At 37.1% G+C, this 11,018-nt stretch overlaps 1 protein-coding gene across 1 annotated transcript in view; it reads right to left on the reverse strand.

The window, feature by feature from the left end:
* LOC106868997 (uncharacterized) overlaps nt 1–7,897 on the reverse strand; it is a 49,271-nt gene extending 41,374 nt beyond the window's left edge. Inside the window, exon 1 of the mRNA XM_014914494.3 lies at nt 7,399–7,897. The gene's annotated coding sequence lies outside the window, so the exon portion shown is untranslated. The remainder of the gene's footprint in view (nt 1–7,398) is intronic.
* Between the last annotated feature and the right edge of the window lie 3,121 nt (nt 7,898–11,018).

Below are 11,018 nucleotides of genomic sequence, written 5' to 3' on the forward strand. Positions count from 1 at the left end.
GCCTTGCGCTCCAGCATGGCCGCAGTCAAATGACTGGAACACAAAAAGGTAAAAGAGTAATATAAAACACACACACACTCACTCCTATTTTTCATAATTGAAATTGCTTTCTGTATATTTGTTAATTAACTACTCTACTGAGTAGTGTTCCTAGCTATGAACTACAGAACAAACGTAGGAAAAGTGTTTCGATATCAATTGGCAACAGATCAGCAGTTGTTTGGAGACAGTAGTGGACAATGCGTACCGGCAGAGTCAATGCCAATAAAGTCCCTTTCAAGTTTCGGTTTTTATCAATTAAATATGTTGTCTGTTGCCTTGACGTTGCACACAGCCAAAATTCGTGTTGTAGTAATCTCTATAGAATCAGACGACTTCACCCGTCAAACCTATGAAACTAAAAGCATTAGACAACATCTTGGTCGTCTCAACTGGAACGGTGAGCTTAAGCAAAACTTTGACTTGTTCCCCATGACCAGAAATGTAATTGCGAATAATGAATTAAAAAAATTTTTTTTTTATCATTTTAATATCTTTTCGATTCGAAACATCTATTATCTTTTATCCTTTATTTGTTTTCATCATTAAACTGCGGCCATGCTGGGGCACCGCCATGAGGAATTTATAGTCGAAAGTACCCCCCACTCACAGTACATTTTTCTTTTTTTTTTCTTTTTTTTTTTAAATCTGGTATTTATTACATCGGTTTCTTTTGCTGAACCGCTAAGTCACGAGGACGTAAACACATCAACACCGGTTGTCAAGCGGTTTGTGTGTGGAGGAAAACACCGGGACAAAGACACACACGCGACAGGCTTCTTTTAGTTTCCGTTTATCAAATCTACTCACAAGGCTTCGATCGGCCTTAGGTCATAGTAGAAGACACTTGCCCAAGGTGCTACGCAGAGGGACTGGACCCAGAACCATGAGTATATTACTCATACACATATATGTAGGTGTGTGTAATGTATTTCCGTGTGTATACAGGTCTCGTTTTCAGTAATGATGGAGCGAGCGTAGGATCTTCTAAGTACAGTCTCTCCATGTTACTGCTGCTTTTGTTGCTGCTATTGTTGTTGTTGTTGTTGTTCCTATTGCTGCTACCGTCTTCGACGTCGTTGTTATTGTAGTTTTTTTCCTATTCTCTTTCATATAAAAGAAGCAGTGAGCGGGAAACTTACGTATTATCGCACACAACTTCGAACGAGACAGTAAGACTGAGTGGGAAGGTACGAACGGTAGTTGCAACGGTAGGGTGCTCGTGACGGTGGGTGTTTTCGGCAGTGGTGGTGGTGGCGTTGTTGTTGTTGTTGGCGGTGGTGGTGGTGGTGGTGGTCGTGGTAGACTGTGACACAGAGACACGCTGCAGCTAACATGTGCAGCAAAGGCAACGCGGTGAGTGCACATGCACTCTACGTTTGACTATGCACGTCTATCTATCTACCACGATTTGGTGAATAAGAACGACAGATTAACGAAGGTGCCGCTTCCTATTGATGAGCGACTTGCTAGAAATAACACCCTAACCTCTATGAAACACAGGCATTTACTAACCCACCTTAGTTTAAAAATAGGCTTACTTGACGAGTAGAAATTTCAAGGTCCTTATCTAAGACGTTTTAGGTTTACAGTATTTACATTATTTACATTTGTCGGATATTTGTCCTCATCTTGTTTGTTGTTAACACAACGTTTCAGCTGATATACCCTCCAGCCTTCGTCAGGTGTCTTGGGGAAATTTCGAACCTGGGTTCTCATTCCTAACGATGTTACTATTATTATATTATTATTATTATTATTATTATTATTATTATTATTATTATTATTATTATTATTATTACTATTATTAATCAGGTCGCTGCCGTGAATCGAACTCGGAACCTTGGGGTTAGTAGCCCGCGCTCTTAACCACTACGCCATATGCCCATAGTAACATCGTTAGGAATGAGAACCCAGGTTCGAAATTTCCCCCAAGACACCTGACGAAGGCTGGAGGGTATATCAGCCGAAACGTTGTGTCAACAACAAACAAGATGAGGACAAATATCCGACAAATGTAAATAATGTAAATACTGTAAATACTTCCTCATCTCTTAAATATAGAACTGTTTTGGGTTTAGTTCTACTGATTGACACCTTGGGCAAGTGTCTTCTACTATAGCCCTGGGCCGACCAAAGCTTTGTCAGTGGACTTGGTAGATGGAAACTGAAAGAAGCCTGTCATATACATACATACATACATAAAATACGTCAAAACGGAAACGGACCCTGTAAAATTCAAAAGTTCACTGGACAAATTTCTTCAGAAAATCCCGGACCAACCTCCTACACCCGGATGTGTCTCCAACGATAATAACTCTTTGCTAGAGTGGGCCATGGTGCCCCATATATGACTAAAAGACTTCACCAGGTGGTGCAATTGAGTTAGACATTGCCTGGGCCTCTACTGACCGAAACCTATCCGATTTATATATGTATATATACATATATATGTATATATATATGTATATATATATATATATATATATATATATATATATATATATATATATATATATATATATATATATATATATATATGTATATAGGGAGAATTCATAAAAAAAAGCAAAAGACGAAGGCAGGTGGTGTAGAAAACAAACAGATGTATTAGTATAATGCTCGGGAATTGAAAAAGTCTTTTAACGTTTCGAGCCGACGCTCTTCCACAGAAAGGAACACAGAAAGGAATAAGGAGAGAAACACGGGCGACGAATCTAGTCATTCTCAAGGATGACTTTTACAATGACTTTGTTCAAAGTGAAGTAGAGTTGTGTACCGGCAGCCTTACTCTTTAGTCTGTGTACCATCTTCAATCCAGTGTCAATATCAGGTCAAGATGATTAGGGATGAAGGCGGATGCAGTTGGTGGCCAGGAGGTCTTACTTGCCTTCACTTGCTCTCTGTTCTCCACACTACGTTGTCGAAGCTGTTTTCCTCTCTGTTGAACAATAAAGGTTTCTTCTGTGGAGTCTGGTCAGTGCTAGTCACACTGAGTGATTATTAAGTTAAATATTCCACGTTCATCTGTCGGAGTGATGAGGACTATCTGGTCATCCTTAAAGAAATAAAGGATGAGTGATGACTGATGACTTATATAACGTGTGTGCATATGTGTATGTGCATGAATGTGCGTGTATATGTGTGTGGGTCCTTGTGCGTCTGTTACCCCATGCGCGGATGTCTGTATTTATGTGTGCGTGTGTGTGTGTGTGTGTGTGTTTGCATCATTGCGTGAATATGTGCATGTTTGTGAACATGTTTGTGGAGGTATACATTTTGTGTGTGAATGCTTACACGTGTGCGAGGTTTGTGTGTGCGTACACGAACACACACACATACACACACAGACGCAAACACACACGTATATGACAGTTTATATATGTGCATATGCATGTGTGCATGTGTGTATTTTCACTATGCCACAGCGTGTGAGGGCATGTACAATTATATATATATAATGTATATAGTTGTTTGTGCATATACATATATACACATACATACATACGTATGTGTATATATATATATATGCCTTTCTTTGTTTGTCTGTCTCTCTCTCTCTGCATGTGGATGTGTGTGTGTATGTGTGTACGTGTGTGTGCGTGTGTGTTCCTGAGTGTTTGCTTGTTTATGCAAAAAAAAACATCTCGTGTTGTCTGTTATGCTTCTGTGTCACATGACAACAACGATGTCGCAGTACAGGTCACCAAGTCAGTGCTATAGTTCATTTCCGGAAATTTGAGCTGCAGAAAAACCAAATGCATTGGGTAGCATCGTTTTCTCACACGTCTGCCACTAGCACCACCACCACCGCCAGCACCACTACTATCATCATCATCATCATCATCATCGTCGTCGTCGTCACTATCGTCATCATTAAGACGGCGAGCTGGCAGAATCGTCAGCGCGTTGGACGAAATTCTTAGCGGTATTTCTTTCGCCGCTACTTTCTGAGTTCAAATTCCACCGAGGTCGATTTTGCTTTTCCTCCTTTCGGGGTCGATAAATGAAGTACCAGTGAAACACTGGGGGTCGATGTAATCGATTAGTCCTCTCCACCAGATTTCTGGCCTTGTATCTTTAGTAGAAAGGATTATTATTATCATTATTAAGGCGATAATGTGGCTGAATCGTCAGCACGCCGGACAAAATGCTTTGCGCCATTTCATCCGTCTTTATGCTCTGAGTTCAAATTCCGCCGGAGTCGACTTTGCTTTTCATCACTTCCTGGGTCGATAAAATAAGTACGAGGTGGAGTCTGGGGTCGATGTAATTGACTGGCTTTGTGTCAAAATGTGAAACAAATATCTATAAAAACACTAAAGCGGTGAGTTGGCTGAATCGTTAGCACACCGGACAAAATGCATAACAGTGTTTCGTTCGTCTTTACGTTCTGAGTTCAAATTCCGTCCAGGTCGCCTTTGTCTTTCATTCTTTTTAGGGTCTATAAAATAAGTACAGTATTGGGGTCGAAGTGAGCAAAATATTAATGAATCAAGAATTTATCAAATGCACGTTTTGTTTATCGTTTACGTTTTATTGGTTTCAGACACTAGATTACGCCCATGCTGGGGCACCATCTTGAAGTGTTTAGTCGAATAAACGGACTTAAGTAATTATTTCTTAAAGTTTGGTCTCTTTACTGCTAGGTTCGGTGGAGGGAAACAAACCAACACCGGTTGTCAAGCACTGGTGGAGTAGAAAGACAAACGCAAATATACACGTACTCAAACACACACACACACACACACACACACACACACTCACACACACACACACACACACACGTGTGTGTACAACAGGATTCCACGCAGTTTCCATCTACCACTCACAAGTCATTGTTGGAAGACTCCACCAAGGTGTTGCGCTGCGGGACTGAACCCGAAATCATGTGCTTGCAAGACAGGCTGCTTAACCATGCCTACGCCTAAAGCAGTGGTTCCCAACCTGGGGTCTACGGACTCCTGGTGGTCCACAAAGGTAGAACTGGGGAGTCCGTGAACTAAACTCAAAATTTCATATACATATATATATGAAACCCAGTACGCAACTGGTACATATTTTATCGACTTCGAAAGGCTAAAAGGAAAAGTTAACTTTGGCAGGATTTGAACTCGGAACGTAAAGACTTATAAACTGCTGTTGAGCATTTCGTCAGGCGTGCTACCGATTCAGCCAGATCGTTGCATCCTGTTTAACTGATATTAATAAGATCATTTGATTGACCAATTACTTTTGTAATTGTTTCCGCCTGGTCGAAGTATTTTCCCATCACATTGTCGTGTGTGTGTGTGTGTGTGTGTGTGTGTGTGTGTGTAAGCATTTTGGTATATCTTTTCGGTGCAAGGTCATATTATTTTTCCAGGCTACTAGCTTCGGTTTCACTTCAACAACTACAACGGGGTCCACTGAAGATTGCTGCGCCTAAATTCTCGGGTAATATGCGTGGCATCAGAAACCCCCGCCCCCCCCCCCCCCCCCCCGACACACACACACACACACACACACAGACACATCACATACATACACATCACATACATACACATACATATATATGTTTGTGTGTGTATGTATATGCATCTATAGGCATATACACATACATATATATAAACGTATATGTAAATACACAGGTATTCATATGTATATGTATATACATACGTATATACATACATACATTTATATATATATATATATATATATATATATATATATATATATATGTATATATGTATATACGTATACATATTTAAAAAAAAATCTTTTTGCTTGTTTCAATCATTTGAGTACGGCCATGCTGGAGCACCACCCTGAAGGGTTTTAGTTGAAGTGATCAACCCAAGACTTCTTTCTTTAAGCCTAGTACTTATTCTAACAGTCTCTTTTGCCGAACCTCTAGGTTACGTGTATATATATTATACATATAAATACATTCATATATATATATATATATATATATATATATATATATATATATATATATAGAGAGAGAGAGAGAGAGAGAGAGAGAGAGAGAGAGAGAGACATGCACATATATATATTTGCACGCATACACCGACGCATGCACATACACACGCACATGTATACATAAACTTCCTCATTCGCCAAATGCTACAAATCAGATGAGATTTCATGTAGTGAAAGCGAAGCAAGTCTAACGGAGATGCCCCAGCATGGCCGCAGCTCTCTAATTAAGACCCCCCAAAATACATGCACATGTATGTATGTATGCATGTATGTATGCTTGCATGTATTATGTACAGTACGTGTGTTTGTTGAACAGTTTCTGGCTTTAAGAGTATCCTGAGGGGCCTGGTTGGAGGCCCTACCTTCCGAGTTCTTTAACAGGGCTTAGAAACAAAAAAACAAAAAAAAAAACTGAAGGACTGCTTCAATAAGTGTGTGAATCTGAGAAGGAAATGTGTTGAATAAAATCATAATTAACTGATCCTCCTTTATTTTCTCTTACCCAAAGCCAGAAACTTTTCAACACCCTCTTGTATGTATGTGTATGTATATATATATATATATATATATATATATATATATATATATATATATATATATATATATATATATATATATATATATATATATATATATATATGCGAGTAAAAATAAATACAAAAAAGGTGGGTTTTTTGTATGATTGTGTATAGAGGAATATATTATTTTGTTTAAAAGAGTTCCAACACTGTCTGTTTTTTATGTTTTATTTATATTCCTGCAGAACCAATGTGGGGTATAGAATATGGAATATACAATATATAATATAATATACAATATATAATATAAAATAAAAATGGATGGCACCATGAAATAAAGTATTGAATGTAGATGAAATATTGAGTGTTCAATATAAAGGATCAAATATATAAATATAAATATATAAAGGCGACTCGAGTTTCAGGGCTATTTCCCTTCGTCATGGCCGGTATGACAGACTTTTACAGGACTTAGAAAAACTTAAGGACCTCTGCAGTAAGTGTGCGAGTCTGGGATGGGAATATGTTGAATAAAATCATTCTTTTACTCAAAGCCAGGAATTTTCCAGAAGCCCCTATTGTGTGTGCGTGTGTGTGTGTGTGTGTGTGCCTGTAAATAATAATAATAATATATCTTTTGTAAGTTTCAAGCTTATAAAAAATATATTATTGTTATTATTTACAGATTGTAAATTTCAGCACCGCTTATTAAATAATCGCGTGCTGAAAAAGGTTCATGGCTTTTACGGTATCACGAAGTTCTCGGTCGGAAGCCCAACCTTCCAAGTTCTTTTATGGGGCTTAGAAAAACTGAAAGGACTGCTGCAATAAATGTGTGAATCTGAGAAGGGAATATGCTGAATAAAATCATAATTACCTGATGCCCCTTTTATTTTCTTTGATCCAAAACCAAGGATTTTTCACCACAACCTCGTATTGGAGTGTCTGTATGTGTGTGTGTAATGGCCACTTCAAAGTTTTTCACAAAAAATATAAATAAATACATGAATACAATAACCAGCGTGTAACCTCGTTGTTTACAACTAACACTATAATACGCACGTGCGCACACACCTAGGCTTGGTTTCCGAATAGTTTCCGCTTATTAAATTCTTTATTGTTCAACATAAGTTTATCACAAAATATCTATGTCGAAAATCTGAATTCGAGCCCGGAACCACGTGATTGCGAAAGGAGCCACTCAGACGCATGACACTCCCTCGTGTTATCGGTCTCTTTGATATTTTTGTCATTTACTTGGTTCTGGCCATACCGAGGCACCGCCTTGAAGGGTTTTAGTCGAACACATTAGACTCCATCCCCACTACATATTATTTTTATAGTCTACTACTTATTGTACTGGTCTCTGTTTTGCCGAACTGCTAAGTTACAGAGACATAAACAAACCAACACCGGTTGACGAGAAACAAACAGACAAATAGATAGATAGATAGATAGATAGATAGATAGATAGATAGATAGACACACTCACACACACATATAAGTAAACTAACTTGTCGAACGGATCCTCGATGAAAGACCCACCATATTGCCCGCCACCTCAGGTACAAATCGGAAGTGACGTAGAGAGTGTTAACGTCGGAGTCGGCACACAATAGATACAGTTATAAATATTGTTCATATATGGAAGCTCTTTAGCAGCTAAAATACAATATGGATAATTATATAATGCACTAGAAAACAATGATTAAATCAGTTTAATTAATCTTGCTGCGTTTTGTTTATAAAATGTACTAAAAAGCGGTAATTAAGTGACTTTAATTAATCTTAATAGTCATCGCGTGTAAACAATGTTTATAATTAAGTCTATTGTGCATCGGCTAAAACAGTTACATACTCAGGATGATTGGGTATTCACTGTGAACGTCTGTGACTACTTTATCCATATACATATACATATACATATATACTATGATTGACCGCTGACCGAACACTATTCAATTTTTTTTCTCCGTGTTTTTCTCCTTGTTTTCTCCGTATTCTTTCTGTTGAAGAGCGTAGCTCGAAACGTCAAAGACTTTCCGTATTCCCGAGCGTCATACTAATACATCCTTTTGTTGTTTACACCACCTGTTCTCGTCTGTTGTTGTTTTTTTCGTACATTCTCCCATACATATACATATATATATACACCTACATATATATACATCTACATATATATACACCTACATATATATACACCTACATATATATACACCTACATATATATACACCTACATATATATACACCTACATACATACATTTCTCAAAACCAGAAAAGGGAAATCTGATTCGATGACTTCAGATCTAAGCCACCACTGGAACTTTGAAAATTTGTAAAACCTTCCAAATGCTGATCGTTTAGTTATATATATATATATATATATATATATATATATATATATATATATATATATATATATATATATATATATATATATATATGTATGTATATATATATATATATATATATATATATAAACAAGGTCAATTATAACATGCGTTTTCTCCATTCCTTAAATTTTTAAATATACTCAAATACCCAAAATTTCAAGGAGTTCCTGCCTTAAAAACAGGAACTAAACCACAGTTATTTTGTGTTCTTTGCTACATTGGTTTCTATTAACCCATTTATTCTATCCGAAGAATTTTTATTCATTAAGATAGAAGAAATACACATAATTATATATATATATATATATATATATATATATATAATTAAAATTAAGTGGAGAATGGAGAATTTAATTATAATTATAAACTGCGATTTAAACGATAAATTACCTGCCTCTGGATACCTTCTAACAAAGACGGTACCCACACAAGTAATCTCCAGGAGTGCCTTCGGATTTAACTGTCCCCTGGTTGCTTAGATACTACAGACTACCCCTTGATCATTGAAGCAATCCTATCATATACCTATATATATATTATTTACATTTGACAGATATTTGTCCTCATCTTGTTTGTTGTTAACACAACGTTTCGGCTGATGTACCCTCCATATATAACACAGGGTAATAGTTAAATTGACCTTGTTTATATATCTACTGCATAGTTTACATATATCATATCATATCTTGATACTGTGGGGACTAGGATCCCTGTTGGCAAGCCCCCGATATCAAATAAAGAGTTAAATACTTATGGTATACGGATTAGTAATGCCAGTTCTATAAACTTACTGGATGGCTTTCGTATATAAACAGACTGGCTGCTTATTTCTCTGGAATTGGTCAAAGTGATGTAGACATCTATAATGAAACCCTAATTAGGTTCGAAAATCGATGGAGGTTGTTCTTGATTTTGTTTTTAAACTACAGAGAAATGGTTAAATTTGTTCTGTTTGTATACCACATAAATTATACTACATAAATTAATTATATACTACATAAATTAATTATATACTACATAAATTATATATATAATACATATATAATGCAAAAACACTCTTCAGACTGCAATAGACTATAAAATAGAAATAAAATTTAGAAATCTGCTCTGTATGTGCGGCCCAGCACCAAATGATCAACGGCTGGGTATTAGTCTTTTAGTTGGGGACCTCTTCTCAACATCGTCTCGGTGTGAAGAAATAGGTAACTTATCGATATAGTTCAGCTTCAGACTATAGTTTTCCAATCAGTTCTGCTGTCTGTTGAAAACAGCGTACTGTCATCAATCTGTTACAGCCCCATATATCAGTTTATCGATTAATCAATCTGGCTGTTTGTTCAAAAATTAAGGACCTTATCTATTTCATTCACACTCAGACCACATTCTTATCAATCTGTTGACTTAACTGTCAGAAACAGATACCGGACCTGATGTGGGTCAGCTTCAGGACACAGTCTTATCAATCAATTGACTTAACTGTCAGGAATATACATACATTCATACACACGTACACAACACACATACACACCAAACACAAACGTATATATATATATATATATATATATATATATATATATAGACGCAGGCGTTCCTGTGTGGTTAAGACGCTTGCTTCCCAACTATGTCCTGAGTTCAGTTCCACTGCGCAGCAGCTAGGGCGAGTGTCTTCAATTAATGCCTCGGGGAGACCAAGGCTTTCTGAGTGGATTTGGTAGACGGAAGCCCAATTAGCCCTCTGCAGGGGCCAGCTTAAAAGTCCGCACGGAGAGCGGTTTTTAAGCTAGTAACAAATAAAACATTGCATGCAAATTAGACATTCCGGTTCTCTGAAGCCGCTGGATTTGTTGTGTATACAAACAAACTGACTGCATGTTTCACTGGGATTGGCTAATTGGTAAAGATAAAGTATTAGTCGATTTTCGAAATAAATAAGTTTCGAAAATCGACTAATCCTGTTGGTAAATTCTTGTTCAATCTACGTAGGTTTACATACATATACCCAACCACTCACCCAGATCCATACATACATAATCCAAACTCATCTGTCTAAAAGTAACTTTCTTTCGTAGACATTTCCTTTGTAGCGATCATCCCATTTTTAA

The sequence above is a fragment of the Octopus bimaculoides genome, chromosome 26, assembly GCF_046866305.1.
Source record: "Octopus bimaculoides isolate indiv1 chromosome 26, ASM4686630v1, whole genome shotgun sequence".
Classification (NCBI taxonomy): domain Eukaryota; kingdom Metazoa; phylum Mollusca; class Cephalopoda; order Octopoda; family Octopodidae; genus Octopus; species Octopus bimaculoides.